At 47.6% G+C, this 22,627-nt stretch overlaps 1 protein-coding gene across 3 annotated transcripts in view; it reads right to left on the bottom strand.

Annotated features, from left to right (window-relative positions):
* DDX46 (DEAD-box helicase 46) overlaps positions 1-22,627 on the bottom strand; it is a 1,330,317-nt gene that overhangs the window by 638,311 nt on the left and 669,379 nt on the right. The window lies entirely within an intron of this gene.

The following is a 22,627-nucleotide window of genomic DNA, read 5'->3' as shown; positions in this document are numbered from 1 at the left end:
AACTTTGTCTTTGTGAAATATTGTATGAGGGGGTTTACAAGAAAGAGCTTGTAATTCGCTCACCCTTCTAGTGGATGTAAGTGCTATTAATAAAACAGTTTAAAGGGTAAGGAATCTTAACGAACAAGAATGGAGAGGTTCGAAAGGTGTACCCATCAGGAAAGTTAGTACTAAGTTTAAATCCCATAGGGGAACTTGGAATGGTCTTGGGGGATAAACATTGGTTAACCCCTTTAGAAACTGTATTACCAAGGGTAATTTGAAATAGGATGGTTCTTACGCAGTACGCTTAAAGATGGATAGCGCTGCGAGATAGCCCTTAATGGTGCCAACTTGAAGGCCTGAATTTGCCAAATATAGTAGGAAGGACAAAACCATTGGTGTACCACATGAAAAGGGGTTGATATTCTGTTCTCTACACCAGCTGCAAAATCTGTTCCAACGGCAGCGGTATAAAGACTTTGTTGCTGGCCTCCTTGCCGAATGCAACACCTCCATAACATCATCAGGGAGGTCCCAATCCTTGTACCTCAGCCTTTCAGAAGCCAAGCGTGAAGGTTGAGCGTTTTGATGTCTGGATGGAGAACCTGACCTCCCTTCTGTGAGAGTAGGTTCTCTCTGAGTGGAAGTCTAATTGGAGGGCAGATGGACAAGTCTAGAAGGTCCGGGTACCACGTTCTCCTGGCCCAATCTGGGGCAATTAGGATCATGGTTCGCCGGAATCTTCTCAACCTCCTGATCATTTGAGGAATGACAGGGACCGGTGGGAACGCGTACAGAAGCGGAAACTCCCAGTCCACTATGAACGCGTCTCCTAGAGCTCCTCTCGGGGGAAATTCCCTTGAGCAGAACAGGTCGCATTTCCTGTTTAGGCTGGTGGCGAACAGATCTACCTGAGGTGTTCCCCAAAGGGCGAAGATCTCTTGAAGGACTTCCTGAGCTAGCTCCCACTCGTGGGAGACTGTTCTGCCTGCTCAGAGCGTCCGCTGTCAAGTTCTTCTCTGCGGCTAGGTGAACTGCCGATAGAGAGATTCCTTCTTGGATTGCCCAAAACCAGAGCTGCATCGCCTCTCTGCACAGGGGTAGTGATCTGACGCCTTTTGTTGAGGTAATGCATGGCCACCGTGTTGTCCGTCATTATCAGGACGTTCTTCCCTTGTACAGCTGGCAGGAACGCCTTCAGCGCAAGTCTGATGGCTCTCAGCTCTAACAGGTTGATGTGTAGTCTGGACTCCGATGTAGACCAACGACCGCTGATGGTCAAGTCGTTGGCGTGGGCTCCCCACCCCGTGAGTGAGGCATCCGAGACTACTGTTATCTCCGGCCAGGGTTGCCAAAACTGTTCTCCTTTCAGAATGTTCTCCTGACAGGCCCACCACTGAAGGTCTCGAGCCACCCTGCCGGGAACCTGAAGAAGATCTGTCATTCTCCCTGAGAATTGTGACCACTGAGTCCTCAGTGCCCACTGGAGGGATCTCATTCTCAGGCGAGCCTCTGGCACTAGGAAAATGCAGGAGGCCATGAGGCATAGCAATCTCAAAAAGTCGAAGGCTGGGAGACGTTGGGCATGCTGGAACTTGATAACCATCTGTAGAATATCTTGAGCCCTCACCTCTGGTGGCGAGGCTTTTCCCAGGGAAGTGTCCAGGATCGCTCCTATGAATTGGAGTCTCTGCGATGGTATCATTTGTGACTTCTTTAAATTGAGGGAGAAGCCTAGTCTGTGAAGGAAGTGGCACACGTGATTTAGCTGGATCTGAGCTTGTTCCGGAGAAACAGCCCTGATCAACCAATCGTCCAGGTAGGGGTAGACGTGAATCCCTTCCCTCCTTAGACTTGCAGCCACTACCGACATTAACTTGGTGAAGACCCTCGGGGCGGAGGTCAGCCCAAATGGCAGCACTCGAAATTGATAGTGAGAGTTGCCAATTGCGAACCTCAGGTATTTCCTGTGTTTGAGATGGATAGGCACATGGAAATAAGCGTCCTGAAGGTCCAGAGATACCAACCAGTCCTGGAACTGAAGGGCCTGGAGGATCTGAGAAAGAGTGACCATCGTGAATTTGTCTTTTCTGAGGAATTTGTTCAATTCTCGCAAGTCCAAGATGGGTCTCAGTCCTCCGTCTTTCTTTGGAATGAGAAAGTAAGGGGAGTACCAGCCCTTGTTCGCTACAGGTACCGGTTCTATGGCACCTTTCTCTAGCAGGTCCCAAATTTCCTGCAAGAGGAGCGGATCTGGAGCTTTCTCAGAGCTGATCCCCGGTGGATGACTGAGGTATACGTAGGAAAGGCAGGCAGTAACCTTGGGCAACTGTTTCCAATGCCCAAGCATCTGACGTGATAGCCTGCCATACCGCCAGATGTTGAGTCAACCTGCCTCCTACAGGTGTCCTGTGAGGGAAGTCCTCAGAGTGGTTTTGGGGCGGCTGATGCAGATGCCGATGGTAAAGAGGCACCTGCTGTTGCTGCGGCTTTTGAATAGCTACCCCGTCCACCTCGGGTAGTTCTTCTTTGACCCCTTTGAGCCGGTCGTCCTCTACCTCTTCCGAATGCGGAGTAGAAGCAAAAGGACTTGCCCCTCGCAAAGGTTCCTGTGGGACGAAAAGGAGTCTGACGGATTGCAGCTCCTAGGGATTTTGCTGCTGCTTTTGAAGTTTGCAGTTTCTCTAAACTGTCATCCGCCTTTTTCCCGAACAAAGAAGAGCCATCGAATGGCATGTTCAAGAGCCTGGCTTGCACATCTGGGGCAAAACCAGACTTTCTCAACCAAGCGAATCTCCTGGTTGATGTACTTGCCGCCATTGCTCTGCTGATACTGTCAGCCGAATCAATGCCCGTCTGGAGGGATTCGCACATAGCGTCTTTACCGTCCTGTATAATATTCAGGAACGCATCCCTTTCTTCTCCCTCCGGGATGCAGTCAGCCGCTGTAGAGGCACACTCCCAAAGTGTATGGCTGAGCCTAGCAAGGGTGCAAGTAGCATTAACAGATTTTAACGCCATGCTACATGCTGAAAAGACTTTCTTTAACATAGCATCATATTTTTTATCGTCCCTGTCCTGTGGGACAGTAGGATAAGCCGTCTTGACATCGGTAGAGGATGCTGCCTGTACCACCAGACTTTCTGGGGATGGGTGTTTAGACAAAAACTCTGGGTCTGTAGAAGATATCCTGTACTTTGTAGACAGTTTTTTATTTACTGCTGGTACTACATCTGGGGTTTCCCAGTTTGTCATGATCTTTCTCTGAAGAGCTTTATGAAAAGGCACCACAGGATCCACCTGTGGGCCTTTGTCAAGAATATCCGTGAGGTCATCTTGTTGGAAAGATTGTGAAGGTGCAGACCAACCCATGAACTCTGTAATCCTGGCCATTAAGGCTCTGTAGGGGGTTTCAGCATGCTCCCCTGGGTCTGGCTTAGCAAACTCCACCTCAGGGGAAGTGTCTAACCCACTTGCCTCATGTAAGGAATCATGAAGATCCTTTAACCTGCGCTCTTCAGAGGAAAATTCCTCTCTAACTGGGGTTACAGGTCCCTGTAACTCAAATGTGTCTTCCTGTTCAGACAATTCACCCTCTTCTAAAATTGAGGATATAGTTCTCAATTGTTCTGAACTCATAAAGGGAGTAAATCCCATTTCCAAGGCAGAGGGTGCCGAACTTGTCATTATCGGCCTCGAAAACGTCGATGTCGTCGACGTCGAAGGCTTCGAGCGTGGCGTCGAAAACAAAGGCGGAGGCCTCGAAGACCTCGACCGAATTGGAATTCTACTCGACAATCTCGAAGCCATCGACGTCGAGGACCTGGGGATAGTCACTGGATGTGTGGTAACCGTGACTTTTCTTGGCGTCGACGCCGGTGTCGAAGCTGGCGTCGAGTCGACAGACCCGTGTGTCGAAGGTCCCTTCGACAACGGCGTCGAAGACATCGACCTCGACGGAACCCTCGTCGACGGAACCTTCAAGGAAGGTTTGGAGGTCATAGTCCTACTCGAGGGTTCGAAACGCGCTCGAGAGGTTTCCTTCGCCGGGTACTGCGACTCGAGGCGTTTTTGACCTTCGGGTCTTTCGACCAGAGCATCGATCTCGGCAGTCTTCGAGGGGGTCGAGGCCGCTTTCTCGAAGACGCTCATCATATTTTTTCGGAATTCCTCCCATTCAGCCCGGGAACTATGTTTCGTGGGGCAAGGGATTCTTTTTGGCGAAACAGAGGAAGAGGAAGACGGAGAAGGGGATCTTCGACATCTCCTCTTCGAGTGCTTCGATCTCGAGGAGTGATGAGACCCACTCCGAGATCTGGAGCGCGAATGGTGACGAGGAGACAAATGTCTCGACTTCGTCGACGAAGAAGCAGCTTTAAAAGTCTTACCTTTCTCCAGCTTCCCCCTACGCTCCTTCAGGGCCTTAGCTGTCATGGACATACAGTCCTCGCATTCCGAACAATGGTGTTCAGCTCCCAAACACCACAGACAAACTCTGTGAGGATCGGTCAACGACATCTTTTTCCCACAATCTCGACATTTCTTGAAGCCGGATCGAGGAGTTGTCGGTTCCGACGAGGAAGCCATCGAGTACGGATCGAATAACTCGAGGTAAATAGGATTAATCTGACTAAGAACTGAGCAACGGTATTCCGAGGCACTGAGTAAGCGCGGAAAAACGGAACTGAGCAACGGACGTTGCGCGCGGCCTTTATAGGCAGGATGACGTCGACGTCGATACGGCGGCTGTCGAAGGACATCGACTCGGAGGACGTCGACGCGCAGCGCCCTCTAGAGAAAAATTTTTCCGAGGCCAGCAGAGCTGGAAGGAGATATCTAAGATCTAAGATGAGGAATACGTCGGAGGACACAATCCCTTCGAAATGAGGATTTTGAATATTAGCTTGTGTCACATCTAGAACGGATTGTGACTCTTAGCTTGGCTCACATCTAGACAGGATTGTGAATATTGGCCGGTGCCACATTTGGATGGAGTTGCAAATATTAGCTTGTGTCACATTTAGATAAAACTGTGGAGATATTCACGCACCACTTCCAGAAAGAATTTGGAAATTAGCACGCATCACATCTAGCTAGCAATGCCACCAACGATCCCACTAAAAATGTCATCCTTCTGCATGCACCTCTCAAACTCGAACCAAACACAATTACACCTCTAAAGCACAGCAAATCACACATACTTCACTATACTGCAACAACAAAACAAATCACGCATTGCCTCTAGGAACAGAACACAACGGCTACCAACCAGAAACCACACCCAAGCTCAGCCAACAGTGTTAACCATCACTGCTCTCTTGTACTTTTCTTGCTCAGTCCCATTAACTCACCCAACCCCCCCCCCACCCTTCCTTTTCAGATTCGCCAGAGCACCAGGGAACCACTGCCATGGCGATAGTGCTCGGTACAAATGTTCTCCAATATAACCACTACCAAAAACGAGTATGTGATTGCATCACAATTTAAATGGCCTTCATCAATGTGGACATTGTACCATGTGCCAATATACATTAGAATGTCAAACTGTAAATATTAATATCGAAGAGGAGGTAAAGATTTTGGATTTCATTAATTGCAAGACCTAATTTGTAGTCTTTGCTGCGATTTCTGTAGGCGGATTGGTCTACATAGAAAGTACCATCCGTGAAGATTTAGAGTCAGAGAAGGTATCCATATTTTGCAGAAAGAGGATATTCGGTTGCCTTTAGCCATGCATTGGAAAGAACATCTCCAAAAGGATAAGGAAGGGATCAGATTCATTGGATTAAGAACTGTAGCAAGTGACCCTAGAGGGGGTGAAGGACAAAAGGAGCTTCACAGATTAGAGGCGAGAACGATTTGCAAATGTAGAATATTCTAGAATTATCTGGGGATCATCGGTCAGGCCCTGGCGTGGCTGGCTGACTTACTCTCTGACTGACCCTCCCAGGTCCAACTTGGTTCCTTCCTCTCTATCTTTTTCTCTACCTGTGGTGTGGTGTCCCCCAGGGGCCTAACCTCTCTCCCTGGCTGTTCAGCCAATACCTGGCACTCCTTGCCCACCGCATTGCCGCTCGCAGCCCCAACTTTCAGTGCTATGTGGATGACAGCTCATTTTCAGGCTACCTTCGACCACTTCTTCTCCGTCCCTCATCGCCGACTGTCTGCTATCCAGGAATGGTGTGCCGCCAATGACCTCTGCCTTAATGCCAGTAAGACTGAGATTCTCCTCATCAGCTCACCCACCCCCTCCTTCCCTGCAGCTCTCTGGCCGGACTCTCTTGTTCCTCTTCCTGCTCCCACCTGCAAGGCTAAAAACCTTGGGGTCATCTTCGACTCCACACTCTCCTTCTCTCCTCACATCTCCGACGTCTCTAAGTCGTCACACTACCAGCAGCACCTCCTTAGATGTATTCTTCCTTTCCTCTCCTTGCCCCAGAAGCTCACTGTCTCCAGAGATCCGGCTCTCTCTAGGCTTGACTATCGCAACATCCTCTTTCTAAATCTGCCTGCTTCTACCCTCCGCAACTCATCCAGAACAGGACTGCGAGACTTGTGCTTGGCCTCAAGCCAAGGGATCCTAACTCTCCAGGGCTGAAATCTCTGCACTGGCTCCCAGTGGCTGCGAGGATTGAGTTCAAAACCCTCTGCATCATCCACAAGGCCTTCTGGGGCCTGGGGCCTCAAAACCTTCAACTCTCTCTTCCGAAATATCTTCCTTCTTGAGCTCTTCGCTCATACGCCTCCCTAAGGTCAGTCGCTTCTCCAAGCAACAAGTTGGTGGTAGATCCCTCTCTTCTGCTGGGGCCTCCCTCTGGAACAGCCTCCCTGAAACGAGGAGAACCATCTTTGGTTCCGGAAGCACCTTAAAACCTTCCTCTTTGCTTCGGCTTTCTGCTCCCTCCCCCCTGCTGAATTCCTGTCTGATACTGAGACTGCACTGGTTACCTGGCCCCCCTTCTGTGCTCAGGCCCAGCCCTGCCTGTTGCACGCCTGCACTGCCTCCCTGCACGCAGGGACTGTTTTCTGTATCCCCTACAGTCCCCCCCACCAGCACTTATGTCTGCACTCACCCTGCACTTGCCACCAGCTGGCCGTTTTATTAATCTTGTTATTTTATTATCCCATGTACTGCACCTTTCCCCTCCCACCGCACTTTTCCCTTTCCCCCCTTCCCTTGCACTTGCGCGATCTGAATGACACTTGGCCTAGTAAAATCGCTGTCCGTCTTCGCTCTGTTACCCCTCCCTTGCCTCGTCGCACCTTGAAACACTTCTGTATAGGCGCATTATAAATGCCATATCATATCAATGGTTTGAACTCTGACTTGTACAGGTCACCTTGATATGTTCAGAGTCAGCATTTATATATAAATACAATGAGTCTTCTGTATACAAAATCTGCCCAAGTTGTTTGAGCACTTTTGTGACAAATTTTATTGAAAAAGGAGTCTTGTGTATGCACAATTTATTTAATCTGTCTGATCACCTTGTGATGAATTGTACTGAAACATCAAGGTGTTTGGTTATAGTCGGCAATTAGCTAGAGAAATAGGTTAACCATTGCACGGGCAGCAGCGCATTTATGTGTCCACCTAAACCAACTTTCTATAATTATGGTAAATTTGGTCCATTGTTTAGGGGCCTGTATAGTGATGTAATTATTCAAACGGATTCTCCATGGTCTGGGGAATCTGTTTCTACATTCAACTGGATGTTTTGTGACAATAGGTACATAGACACAAGCACCCTCAAATTGAGTAACTATTTAAATGAGCATAACATTCATAACACTTAAGAATTGAAATTTTAACATGGTCTATTGGGTAAGCGCTTTGAAATCTCTTTGCTTGCATATCCCCTTCCTCGAAAAGGTTGGTATATGTAGGTTTAACAATGACTTGGGTTAACACGTGATTATTGATCACGCATTGTAAAATAGAACGCTTTGTTCCAAGACACGACGTTGGATGACCGAGACCGACTCAAGTTAATAAGGACCACTTAAATCCATGTCCATGCAATAGGTGAGCCTTTCTTCAGGGTTCACATTAATAGCTGTGTTAGCTGCGATATTCATTGGGCAAATGCCGTAAGAGATGCAATTTTGATTCTGGTGCTTGATTATTTGTAAATATAGATTTCATTTTAAATAATGTTTTGTGGTTGCATATGGTCATTATATCAATCTAGGATGGCACTTAATTAGTGACTGTGGTTAACAGCCTGTATCTGTTTACCATTTGGGATTATTACGTGTTGCTTTAGCGAATACGCCTTATGTCTGACGCCATGGCAACAGTATACACAAAGAGCCGCGGCGCAGATCACTGCAGTTCGGTATTAGGACGCTTGGGTTATGCTATTAGGAGCATCTTAAAGGTAAAGAGATTTCGGCTTGTCTGATTTTATACATTTGTACATATCAGGCGGGAAGCAGCCGGTTGGGATCAGGTTGTGTTGATCGGATCTATTTAAGTGATTGACGCAATCTATATTGAATGGTTGATATTTTAAAAGAATGATAGTCAAGAAGAGGTGTTGGAACTTGACCGTTGCAATTGTTGATTACAGGAATATGCGGAGCGGATTAGTGAAACAGCATTAGGAAAGCCGTATGCTTGCTAAAATTTGATCCACAGTTAAGAGGTAAGTGGAAACATGGATAGGTTTATGTTGAATATTCAACGTAGGTGGAGGGATAGAGGTTATGCTCAATTACACAAGAGCTAGTTATATTGTTCGTGTGCAACTAACACACGGATGGTGTGGGGGTGTTTTCCCTCTTTTCTTATGCTACATAGGTTATGTATTAGGTATCCTTTAGAGAAGACCATCAATTTTCATTTGAAAGAAGAGTCCAATTGCAGTGAAAGTTGTGCTCAACACTTTTTGAGCCTGGGGAAGATATGAGGACATTGCATTCAATTTAATCAGTAGGATGTTGTTTAATCAGAAATTAGAAAAACCATTTTGCAATGAAGCCCATTATCGATTACTTGGATCGTCTAGTTTGCGACTACCGATTGGTGGTGGACACATGATTGAACTGTTGCTTGGCATTCGTTTTTTGCAAGTAAGAAACAAGTTACTTACCTGTAACTATCATTCTCCTGCATGTGTCTGGCATGGATTCACATGTTCATGAATATTCCCTGTCAGGCCGGGAATCCTTGGTAAAAGAAAAAACAGTTTCAATTTCAAACTGTATTTCTCCTCTAAACCAATCACTGTACTCTCCTCTAAACCAATGACTGTACTCTGGGGCATACTGCTCCAGCCAATGACAGTCCTCTACCTAAGCCCCTCCTCTGACAGCCATCGTCAGATTTGGAAAGCACGTAAAGTGGCAGTATGACCAAGAAGAGCTGCAGAGGGGCAGGAGGGAGGGTTTGCATGTGAATCTTTGCCAGACCCATGCCGGAGAACAATAGTTACAGATAAGTAACTTGTCCCTTCTCCAGCATGGGGTCTGGCATGCATTCACATGCTCATGAATAAAGAATACATAGCAGTACAACATTACACAACCACCGGAGGTGGCAAGGCTCAACAGAAGCAAAACCCCCTTACCTCTGGAACAGGCTCACCTCAAGCGAGCAGGTCGCACAGTACTGCTTGGCCGACTCTGGACTCCTCCCTGGAATCCTTGTCGACGCATTAGAACTTCGTGAAGGTGTGCGTGGACCTGCACGTAGCAGCCCCGTAGATGTCCAGCAGGCCCACACCAGACAGGAACGCAGTCGTCACAGCGATCGCTCTGGTGGAGTGGGCTTTCAGAGTGCCGGGCAGAGGTCGGTTCGCCAACTGATGACAGTGCGTGATGCAGCCGGAGAGCCAGCTTGAGATGAAAGCCTTGGACAAGGCCTTCCCATGGCTCACAGGACCAAAGTTCACGTAAAGTTGAGATGTCGTCCGAAAACTCTTTGTGCGTGCCACACAGAACAGGTCCCGAGCAACGTCCAGTGAGTGCAAGGCACTTTGAGGGTGACAAAGGTTTTGGAAAAAACACTGGTAATATTAAAGGTTCGTTGAGGTGGAATTCTGACAGAAACTTTGGCATAAATGAGTGGTGCATCCGCAGTACTACCCTCGCTCGACTCGTGAAAAGTCAGATATGGTTGTTTACAGGATAGGGCCTGAATCTCACCTACCCTCCTGGCAGTGGTGATGGCCACAATGAAAGCTGTCATCCACAAAAGGAACTAGAGAGGACTGATGCATAGGCTCGAAGGGAGCCCCTATGTGTCTTGTCACGGCAGCGGCAGGAGCCTTTACCAGCGGCAAAGATCGAAACAGTCCCTAAGGAATTCTTTGATGAGACGGTGGGACCAAAGAGAAGACCTTACTGGAAACCTGGTGTAGCGGGAGATAGCTGCCAGAGGCACCTTGATCGAAGCGTGCACAAGTCCCACCATGGCCAAGGACAACAAGTAGGGAAGAATCTGCGGGACTGTGACCCTCAGAGCGGTGATCTTCTGCGACTAGCACCACGTAGTGAAGCGCTTTCACTTGTGACCGTAGCACTGTCGACGATGCTCTGGCCTTGGCAAGGACCTCCCTGTAGTCCGCTGGCAACTCATATCGTCCAAACTCTAAGGCTGCAGGAGCCAAGTCATCAGTTTCAGCAATCCTAGGTCGTGATGCAGGATTGCGCCTCCTTCTCTGCCGAGTAGATACGCGACCACCGGCAGCTGTACCAAAAACGACGCAGACAGGCTGAGAAGATCATGGTACCAAATCTGCTTCGGCTACGCCGGGGCAATGAGTATTACCCTACATCAGCACTGAGTTGATTGATGTCTCGCAGCAGGAGAGGCAACGGGGGAAGGGGGAACATGGACAGTAACAGGCCATCCCATGGGAAGGAGAATGCCTCCCCCATGCTCCCCAGTTGGTGGAATCTGCTGGCAAATTTCTGGCATTTGGAATTTGCCGCTGTCGCAAACCCATCAATCTGGGGCCTGCCCCATTTGATGAAGATGTGGTCCATCTGGTCCTGCTGAAGTTCCCGCTCGTGGAAGGAGCGCAACTCCCTGCTGAGGGAGTTGGCAATGGTATTCTTGACTCCCGCCAGGTGAAAGGGGATAAGGAACATCTCTTGTTTGACGGCCCAGTGACACAAGGCCTGCGCTTCTTTGCAGAGCGCTGAGAATCGGGTGCCCCCCTGCTTCCTGATGTAGAACATCGTGGTGGTGTTGTCCGTGAAGATCCTTACCACCTTGCCCTTCAGGAATGGAAGGAATGACTTGAGGGCCCAGAATACTGCCCGCAGATATGGGCTATTGATGTGAAGATCCTTCTTCTACGCCTGCCACAGTCCTCTGGCTTGCAGACGTCTGGTGTGGACTGCCCAGCCCTCCAGGGAAGCATCTGTGCTGAACGTCTCCTGGTACGGGGGGCTTGGGAAACCTGTGCTCCAGGCGATGTTGGGGTGGACGCCCCACCAATGAATCACTCGGTGGAACTTCTTGTCCAGTGGGATCTTATCCGCAAAGCTTTCGGACACCTGAGCCCAGCGAGCATCCAGGAACTGAAGAGGTCGCATCCATAACCTGTAGAGTCGGATCAGGTAGATGCAAGACAACATCATGCCGAGCAGCGACTTGATGGTCCGCACTGTGGCGGTCTTCAGTGACAACAGTCGCTGCACTTTCCCCAGAATGGCCGCTACCCTCTCCTCCGAGGGAAGACGCTAGGCAGGAGGCTGTATTGAGTCTGGCTCCTGTGAACAGCGCATTCTGCGATGGTGTTAAACAGGACTTTGGATAATTGATGGAGAACCCAAGATCCGTCAGCAGCTGGGTGGTCGTCTGGGTGTGTCTCACAGCCAATCTTGCAAACTGGCCCCAGATGAGCCAGTCGTCGAGGTACGGGTAAGCGTGTATCCCCTGTAGACACAGATGGGCCGCCACTGGTACCAGGCACTTCGTGAACACCCTGGAGGCCGATTTCAGGCCGAAGCAGAGGGCCTTGAACTGTTAGTGCCATCCCTGCACTACGAAGCGTAGGAACTTTTGGAGCTTCCTGTGGATGGGGATGTGGAAATGGGTATCCTCCAGGTCCAGCAACGTCAAGAAGTCTCCCTCTTCCAGTTGGCCGAGCATGTGCTGCAACATGACCATCCTGAATTTTCAGGACAAAGTACTTGTTGAGACATCGCAGGTCTAAAATGGGCCACCAGCTCCCAGTTTTCTTTTTGACCAAAAAGTATCCAGAGTAGACTCCGGATCCGTGGAGTCGTTGCGGAACCAGCTCCATCGCCCCTTTTCACACGATGGGCCGTACCTCCTAACAGCAGAGGGATGTGCTGATCCTGCCGGGCCAGCTGATTGATCTGCGAACCATTGTGCTAAAACTCCAGGGTATGTCCGTGAGCAAGAGTGTCCAAGTACCCATCTGTCGGTGGGGATCCGCTCCCATTCGCTGACTAATCCAATCAGCCAGCCTCCCACTGGCCTGGCGTCTTGGCTGGTTAAGTTCTGCTTCTGCGCTGGCCTTCCACCTTGAGGGCGAAGACGGTGCTGACCACCTCCACCGTAGGCCTAGGAACGGCCCCTGTAGGCCTCCTGGGCTGTGGACCGGGAGGGCTGGCGGTAAGACGAGGAGAAACCTTTTGTTGATCTGTCCGGCTTTCCTCTGGAGGCATGAAAGGAACCCTATGAGGACAGGGGGCAGGTCAGAGAGGGGGTCAGGGGGAGACACAGTTATGTTAACTTACACACTCCGGCCCGATGCAGATTTCTCCAGAGACCAAAGGTTGTGTATCGGAATCTGTTAGGGACACAATCTTCTGTGTCTGGTGCCACCGAGGAAGGCACAGGTGGTCTCAGGTGCACAGGTCACTTTCGGAAGCAAGGTTTAGTTTTGGTTGGCCGCGAATTTTAGGAATCTGTTCCAGACTGCTTCCAGTAGAACACCCAAACAAGGAAAACCAACTTCTTCAGGGCAGACCAGCTAAGGACATCTACAGGGTTGGAAGTAGCGTTGATACTGCAGTTAGGAGGCGACAGCCAATCCTCAATGGATGAACAAAGGAGCAGGTCCAGCACAGCTTCCATTCATGCAATAAGGCTGAAAATGCAGGAGCAGGTGTCTTGTTCCAGAAGGTCAAGATTCTCCAAGTTTCAAGAATGCACTCACAATGACAGCTGCAGCGAGGTAGCCCAGGAGAGAGCTTGTTAGTCCACCGGTTGGTCCAGGGACACTTGCGAAGCCTCTGAAGGCCAGGATCCTCAAAGGGGGTTTGAGAGTGTTTGTTCCCACCGGTCCAGGGGTCGATGCACCGATCATGACAGGGGAGCTGGGCTTCAAAGGGACAACATTGGAATTGATGGTGGTCAGCTTCAAGAGCAGTTCTCGGCCATCAGCAGGGCGCATGCCCTCTTAGAGGTCTTGGCTCCAACGATGATCTGTTGTATGGCTGCTGAAGTCTCTTCTCTTATCCAAGCTTTGTGCTGGGATCATATGCAACCCCACCAATGGCAAGGCTCTGCACCCTTCAAACTGGCAGTGGCTATCCAGTCATGGATAGCCAGTCGCCACACCATCTGCCCAGCAACAGACTTTCAGGTACCAGGCATGTGGATTGGGACTAGACAGCTCCAGTGCCTTCCTCTGGCTTTAAGCCCACGAAAGGTTTCAGCTTTCCCGGGAAAGGGATTTCCATATAAAGCATTTCCTGACCTGAGAAAGGTACAAAAAGGCAAAACAACAATATGGGCAAAGAACAATATGGTCAAAGAACAAGTGAAAATTCTTGTGGCATGGCCATCTTAGGGTGCTAACCATCGTCACTAAACATTCGTGGAAAATGTAACTGCACCAACACCTCAACTAGAGATAGAGATGGAAGGAAACCTAAACACCAGGCAGAAAACAGCACTGACAAAAAAGCACAAACGAAACTATGCCTTAAAAATCCACAGCAACTTAATAAATGCAAGATCCATGTCAAAACAACCAACTGAGATCTTTGACCTTCTATGCGACAACTGTATCGACATCCTACTCATCACAGAAACATTGTTGGAAGACCATTACAAAATCACACTCCAAAGCTGCCTCCCCATCAACTTCAAATGCGTTCAGTTAAACAGAAAAAAAAAAAAAAGAGGAGGCTTCGCAATAGCATTCAAAGATCACCTGAAAGTAAAAACCGAAGAACCTGAACATTGCAAACTGCGAATCCATGCTCATACACCTATTGGCGAATCCAAAAACAAACATTAAATTCATACTGGTTTACAGACCACCGACATATAATGTAACCTTTGTCGATAACTTCACAGAAACCATCACCAACATAGCCATTAAACGCGAGCATGGATAATCCTGGGGGACTTCAACATTTGGTTGAAAGAAAAAGACGCCAAATCTCAGCAGGACACACCCTTGACGCAATTTTCGCCAAGAAAAAACTGATCACTGCTCCACCGATACAAATACTTTGGAGCGACCACCTCATCATTCCATTTGTAATCACACTACCAAGCAAAGTTAGCACCCAACCCCTCAGGCTCACATCTACCACAAAAAGAAACTGGAAAACTGTCAAAGCAAGTGGCCTATTAGAACAACTGGAGATGACCAAACCTTCAACAGCAGAACTGGAGAAGGCAGACCTAGACAGGAAAGTGGAGCGCGTAAGGTTTGCTTTTTTAATGCATTTCCCCCATCCCTACTGCATCCCTGTCTACCTCTGAGGTGTACAATTTCGTGTAGTAGCTTGCAAATTGGTCGGCTATACCTTCTGGGGAGTGTATCCAGCCCCCCTCCTGTGTTCTAATCCTGTCCACCCATCTCTCAGCTCTCAGGGCTCAGGGCTCTTAATCTGTTAGCCAGCATTCTGTCGGCCCTGTCCCCTTTTTCGTAGAATTTCTGCTTCAAGCGCAGCAGCTTTCTCATAACAATGTTCTTCCCTAGTGCCTTTAGTTCTTCCCTTTTCTGTTTTAGCAGATCCATATAATCCTTACTCTAAGAACCTACGGTATGCAGTCTCTCTACTAGGTGTTTAATGTATTTTCCCAGCTTTCCCCCGTGCAGCTTTCTTACTGTTTTTCGCAGGTCACCTTGTTTCATTAGGTGCCCCCTCCAGACTGCCTTTCCCGCTTCCCACACTGTAGTGATCCCAACCTCCTGATTGGCATTGATCTGGAAATATTCCTGTATAGCCTTGTCTAGTTCCTGGGAGTATACCTTATCCTTTAGGAGGAATTTGTTGCACCTGCACTTGGTTTCCCGTCGAGTTAGCCCCATCATCTCTATTGTTGCTGTGACCATGTCGTGGTCTGACCAACTTATTGGGCGGATTTAGCTACTTCTGACTACAGGGCTCATTTCTTTAGTCACCATCAAGTAGTCTATTCTGGTGAATGTTCTGTGGACAGCCGATCTGAACGTATACCCCTTTTTGTTCGGGTTAACCGTTCTCCAGATGTCTACCAAACCAGCCTCACTAATACAATTTTGAAATCTACTGCCTTCCTCCCTCGGGAGGCTTTTGGTTATCATTTGTGTTTGTCCATCTAACTGGGGGTCTGCCCATGAATTAAAGTCTCACCCTATCACTACAGGGTCTCTGGCTGTCCTCATGATCGTTGCAAGGGCTTCTTCGTTAAATTCCCCTTGGCCCTGATTTGGGGTATAAACCCCTGCAAGTGTTATAGGTTCTCCCATTCTCCCGGCACTATCAAGAGTCTCCCTCCCATCAGAGATTGTGTCTCGGGGTAATCTACTTTGAACCTCCTTTTCAGTATCAGGCCCACCCCCCTGTCTTACAGTCCGCCGAGGCCCAGTATGTTTGTCCCACTCCTCTCCCTCTCAATGGCTTTTATTATCCCATTTTGGCCCTGGTTTTGTGGACAAAAAGCAGATCCAGGTCTGCTCTGTCGAATTCTCTACTCATTAGTGACCTTTTGGTGGGTGAGTTAAGCCCTTTGACGTTTAGTGTGCCTATTTTCAGGGTCCCCATCTCTTGTCTAGGTTTGGGTTGATTGTTTATCTTTACAGCAGGTACTACCTTTCTCTCCCCTTTCTTCCTTGACCGGCATTGCTTTTGGATTGTTGCTTCGCCCCTCTAGCCTCATGTGATCCCTGCCTATCTTTTTGTCTCCCTCCCTTCCTCCTTCCCCTTGAACTCTCAACATAATTAACCCCATAAACTGAACTGTGAGCAGAAAATTCCACAGTAATTGAACCGCAGTCATTGCGATTGACCAAGGTTCTAAGGGGTGAGACGCCCTATTAAAATTGAGGGCCTCTACGGTTAAGGCCCAACCCTCATAGAGGACTTCCTTTGCGAATCCTTTTCCTTTCATCGTTTGGTTGGGTGTTTGGCATCCTTGGCTGTGTCTTCCTGGGGGTTTTGTTGGCAATTCCAGAATTAATTTGGCACATTTTCTTCCAGCTTTAGACCGTTTACGCCATTGTTGGGGTGTACCTGCCTCTTGGCCTTTCAGTGCCTGGTCCGGACTTGGCCCAGTTGGGGCTCTACCGTCCTGATCTATTAGGTGTTTCAACACCTACTTCGCGTCCTCCGGGGTCACCACTCGGTATTCCTTTCCCTTAATTACGAAGGTAAGATCAAAGGGGTATCCCCACCTATACCTCACAGCTTTTTCCATCAACCATGTCGTAAGTGGCTTGCATGCTCTCCTCCTGCTCAGGGTGACGTTTGATAGGTCTTAAAACACTTTCAGTTTTGAGCCTTGGAAAAAAATGTCTTGCGTCGGTTTTGCTTTCAGGAGAATTTCAGTTTTTTCCTTGTAACTGAGGAACTTCACTACTATCGATCAAGGCCCTCCCCCCCCCCCCCCCGCGAATGCCCGGCCTCCTCTGTGGGCCCTTTCAATGCGCACTGGTTTTCCCTCCGTCTGTTGCAAATAGCTGGTTTATTATTTCCTGAACTCTCCTGTCGAGCATGGTTGGTATTTCACTGTCTCGGGTAGGCCCACTATCCATAGGTTACATCTTTGTTCTCCGCTCTCCGACTAGTTGTAGAACCTCTGTGGCAGTCTGATCCTGTCACTCCCCTGGCCATTGCAGAAGTGCTGCTGTGTGGGACGGCCCGGCAGTGCTGGGTCTCTGGCGCATGTCCTTGGTAAGGCTTTTTCCTCCCCTCTTGCGTGGCAGTGCTACTCTTCTCACCTCTTCCTCTTTTCTGGAGGGAGGACTGGGGGTGGCTTCCTCGCTCTCGCTTCGTGTCACGCACTTGCCGGGCAAGTCACATCCTCGGTCCCCACCCGTTCCCATGACCCTGTCAGGCTAGGGTGCAGGGCCCGGGCTCAAGGGTGCTGTTGGGGTTCTCCCAGTTGCTCCGCTCCTCTCAGCGCTCCTCCTGTTGCGTTGGGGAGGCAGGATGTTAGTTGGAGCCCGGCGCCCTTCCCGCCCCCGATCGCCAGCGCTGGGCTCACTTGCTGTGGTTGCGGGGTTCTCGGTGGGGCGGACAGTCCCTGGGGACCGATTCGGGTCCCAGCCCCCTGCCTACGCTGTCATTGGCCGGTCTTGTTCTGCTTTCCGCTGTGTTTGCGGGGCTCACCGCTGCTGAAACCGTCAGGTAGGTCCCGTCTCAGGGTTTTTGTGGAGGGGGTCATTCACTCCCCTCACTACGGCTTTTCCCCGCTATTTCTTGTCGCTGGCACACGGCACTCCACTGCCCTCTACTTTTTGCACTCGTTGGGGAGGGAAGCACTTTCAACTCCACCGCGCATTTAATCTCAAAGCTTTCCCCGGGCCACTTCTTGGTGTCATATCATTTGCTTCGCTATGCCAACAATTGAGTATTTTCCCTATTTTTATGTTATTGGGGGATCACTTCTCAAACGGGAAAAAAAAAAAATCGATGTTGGCCTATTTGAAGGCCAGAATAATTCCCGAGGTTTTACAAATTAAAAATGTTCCCGTGTTTTTATTGATAACCCTAAATTCAAAGGTAAATTTAGTGCAGTCGGCAACAAATGTTCTAGGGACTATTAGATTTTAATTATTGATACTGCAGTGGAGGAAGCTGCCAAACAGAAAGAATAGATTGAATTGTTAGAGAGCAAGATGAAAGTTGAAGATTGAATATAAGACAAAAGGTAAACTTGAAAAGGATGAGGAGGAAATATAGAAATGTAAAATGTTTACCCTCGCCAAAGAAAATTTAAAATGTTAAAAAGATGTTGAAAGCTCTAAAGGAACTAACACCTATCCTTACTTGGTAGAATGGTATTACGATGACCAAAACAAACTTTCAGAATAGAGGGAGAAATGCAGGCCAACAAAAGGAACAAATTTGTTCGTATTTTCAAATACTTCGAACACGACTACAAGTAGTGACGCCGACAATGCTAGTTCTTCTACTAGTGCCAATCCGAATAATCAATCACAGTTTTTTCATGGGAGGGGCAAGGAAAAACAAAAAAAAAACAAAAAAAAAAACAAAAAAAAAAAAAATCGCAACTGTCAACAAGGTCCACACAGGATGCAAACCCGCAACTGGCGGGGGGCCCCGCAGAGCTGGTGATTCCAGTTTTTAACCTGTTCTCATTATCTAACAGAGTAAGAAATAAATGTTCTAAAAAATGGGCTGAGCTTTGTCCCCACTGCACAAGCGAAGGACTTTGATACACAAATTGAACTTCATAAATTCTTTCGCTTGATACGTCTTAAGTATTTCTTTAGATATTCTCCCACCACTAATATAGAACAGAGTGTCACCGGTTTAAAACCACCATCTAGTTTCACTCCGATTAATTCAATGGTCAATCCAGCCATCGTGGCTTTTGAAAATAAAGTAGAAGAATCATAGAGATAATATGACTAAAGAAGAAAGAAATGCCTTAACAGCTTTGCAGAACAATACGGCTTTCCGTATAAAAACCGGCTGATAAAGGTGGTGGCGTTGTGCTTTGGGATAAGAATTTATACGAAACTGAAGTCTCAACCCAGCTACAAAATCAACTGAGAGACGCCACTCCCCGTTTGAGGGAAGAAATAAAAAGTTTAATGGGCCATGCTCCATCTGAAAGCTCGATTGAACAGGAAGAACATCAGTTTTTGATAAATAAAAGCCCTACAATTCCAGCATTCTACTTACTCCCAAAAGCTCACAAAAGTCAGACTGCCCCACCTGGAAGGCCTATAGTCTCTGCCATTAACTATTTTAGAACCATTGTCAATTTATTCCGACTGGTTCTTACGCCCCTTTGTTAGATCTATGTGATCCTTCGTAAAAGATACCACTAGTATGATCGATCTACACAAAGATATAAGCCTGGACCAAGAAGATCTCGTGACATTAGATGTCACAGCTCTCTATACGAGCATGCCACAATTGGAATGTTTTATAAGTCATGGAATTACATCTTAATAAACAGACCTCACATTAGAGAAGGTGCCTACAAAATTTATCTTGGAATGCATAAGGATCGCACTAACCGAAAATGTCTCTCTATGATGGCCTTTTCTATACGCAAATACACAACCAGTATGGGGGCCACTTTTGCCCCTGACCTGGTGAACCTGTTTATGGACCAAGTTGAAGAATCATCTATATATAGCGTGAACAACCCTTATAATAACATAACAAAGTGGTTCCGCTATATAGATGTATTTATCATCTGAAAAGGTCCTATTACAAAGCACTGCAGCAGCCTCACCGTGCTGATGGGGCGGGGGGAGGAGGGGACTCAAATTTTGAGGCTGCCGGGGTGGACAAAGTACCCAGGCGGCCTTGTGAGTCTGGGGGCCGCTCATGCACAGTGGAGCAGCCCCCGATTTCTGGGAATGATGTCGGGCCACCGGCTTTGCACCGGTGGCACGACAAACATGAATAACATTTCGGTGAGGCCGCATGGGGTGCAGCGCACCCCAGCGGCCTCATCGTGCTGAAGGGGCGGGCGGGCCTCATCAAATTTCGAGGCCGCCAGAGTGGACAAAGTGCCCCAGCGGCCTCATGAGTCTGGGGGGCTGCTCCCAGGGATTGGAGTGCCCCCCAATTATCCATAGTGCGCACTTACCTGGGGCTGATGGTGGTACTGGCATCTGCTGGACCGCACACAGTTGGCATAGGAAGCCAGGGAAGGGAAGAACTGTTCCCTTCTCTCACTTCCTATTTCAACGTGTGCTGAGGCTGTAGTCAGGCTGCAGAAGCCAATAAGCAAACCGCTTATTTGGCTTCTGCAGCCTGGACACTAATACTTTCTATGATTGGCTGTCATCTCCCAAACAGGGAGAAGGCAGCTAATTAAAGAAAGTGTACTTCGGCTTCGAGTAACAACGCAGAAACTATTCTGCCGAAGCCGGATAGCTGTATTTCAGCCAAAATTAGAGAATAGTGACTTAAAGCCGAAGTACGGTACACCCTAATTACAAACTTAAGATTTTCTCATTTTGGTTGAATAGTCAAAATGATTACATCAAGTTTACTATGACTTATGATTTAAACCAACTACCTTTCCTAGACCTACTCATCTGCAAAACGGGGTTAGGCCAGATAACCACGAACCTTTATCGAAAACCGACAGAAATAAATACTTTGTTAAAATACAACAGTTTCCACCCGCTAGGATTGCAAGACAGCCTACCTGTGGGTCCATTTTTAACATCAATGAGTACTGTAAAGAAGGAAAAGATCTCAAGAAGCATTTAAAGGAACGTGGTTATCCCAAAAAAGTGATCCATTCGGCTTATAAAAGAGCACAACACGCAAATAGGGACAGATGTTTAAATCCCGAGAAAAAAAACACAAGATAAAATTACTTGTGTTAGCTCTTTCAATCCCATTAGTAATGGGCCAAGAAGAATTGTGAAGAAGAATTAGCACTTGTTTAAAACTTCATAATTTAATACCACAAAACCCAGGTTTGCTTTTAAGTGGCAAAGGAACCTGAGAGATATGGTGCACACATACCCTAATAGACAAAAGGTGGCAAGACAAACCCTGTGGGACCTCCCACCAGTCTCCGACCACGTTAAGTCTGTCCACTAACCAAAAATCTTCGATCAGTTGAGTTAAATGGTAAAATGGTAAGATCTGGGACCTTCGTGTTTCTCCAACTGTTCCACAGATTGGGTAATCTACAGCATCAAATGCCCATGTAATTTACTGTATATAGGCAAAACCAAGCGGCCTGTTAAGCAAAGGATCTGTGAGCACCGTTCATGTCTAAAGAACAAGGTGGATAAAAAACCTTTAGTTGCACATAACATGTCACTGAAACAGACAGACATGTTTTGGTTTATTATCCAGCAAATACAATCTACAGAGAGAGGGGGCAATAGAGAGCTTACGCTTTCCCGGTGCGTACAGCGTTGGATTTACAATCCCAACACTGTTAAACAGGGTTTAAACTCATCCATTGAGTGGCATACTTTATTTTAATTAAGTAACCAAAGGTATGATACTCTGTTTCTTTAGCACCGCCCCAGAGGTGGAGAAATATCTTGAGAAATTGACACATGCTAAAGTCCAAAGAATAAGAACAAGCAGACTGTGCTCGATTACAACAAGTATCTTTCTGAACACTCACCCAATTTTTATTTGAACATGACGGATTAGTACCTTTGACAAAAAGCAAAATACATTTTTTTGCATATTAGGCGCATGTGCCAAAACATTTGATACATTTCTGTGATATATACGAACGTTCTGTAGTTTGAGGGTTCAGTATTTAGTAGGTAAAATAGACTTTTATAGTCACATATTGCATGTGCAAGATGACCAGACATAAGTGACAGCCCCAATGGAAGGTTGCCTTGTTTATCCATATCGGAGCGTCTTTTGCGCTTAATACACGCGGGATCTCTTTGGGAACAACTAGAATCTAATTTGTTCCAGTGATATGACATACTCTCATTGAGTACACGCTTTTCAGAAGTGGCTCCTTTAAAAACAGATAAATTAAAAAACCTAGCTCGATAATCATAGGACAAGAACAATGTGATAGTAATGCGATAGGTTGCGTGACACACATCGGCGCGTCATAAAAAGCTGGGGCCGTAGGTAAGAAATCGTCTAACTTTGCGGTGTCGGCACAAAGAAATCTGAGAATTCCATTTAGAAAATCATAAGTACGGCTGCTGTAATATTAGGGTTAGCACTCTCCTATTGGGAGTAAGCGGATGTGGGAAGAGAAAACCGCTCAGTATAGCCTTTATAAACAGTGCTGCCCTCGGTTTTATTTTGTTGCCTTGTTTGAACAAGGAGATTTTCTCCAGCCGAGATAATAAACATGGCACCGGCTGAATTTACCCAATAAGGAAGCAAGCCCATGCAGCTACATGATCCACGATGTTTTTCGCCTTTGTATACCATCGGATAAACAACAAAAAGGTATTACTGAGAGGCGTCTTTGATGCATGCCGGCACTTTGTCCTGAAGAGAGAGAGATATATATATGAGAATGCATTACTTACCGTAAAAGCATTTCTGATGATTGTATCTGCTTAGATTCACATGCTGTGCATAGGTCCGACATCCAGTGGTCACTGCGGAGTATTGCATTTTGTTTTTCGTAGTCGAAAAGGGGACGTCGACAAGGCGTGTCTGAAACACTATCCCTATAGTGACGTGCATAGTACCCACAATCCCTCACGCGTCGAGGTCCCTCTGTTTGTATTTTTCTGCCCTGAGGGAGCCTTCTAGACGTGAGTGAGTACAG

The sequence above is a fragment of the Ambystoma mexicanum genome, chromosome 3p, assembly GCF_040938575.1.
Source record: "Ambystoma mexicanum isolate Mex_15411 chromosome 3p, UKY_AmexF1_1, whole genome shotgun sequence".
In the NCBI taxonomy this organism is placed as follows: domain Eukaryota; kingdom Metazoa; phylum Chordata; class Amphibia; order Caudata; family Ambystomatidae; genus Ambystoma; species Ambystoma mexicanum.
The sequence above is the reverse complement of the archived record's forward strand: the minus strand, read 5'-3'. Positions and strand labels throughout refer to the sequence as shown.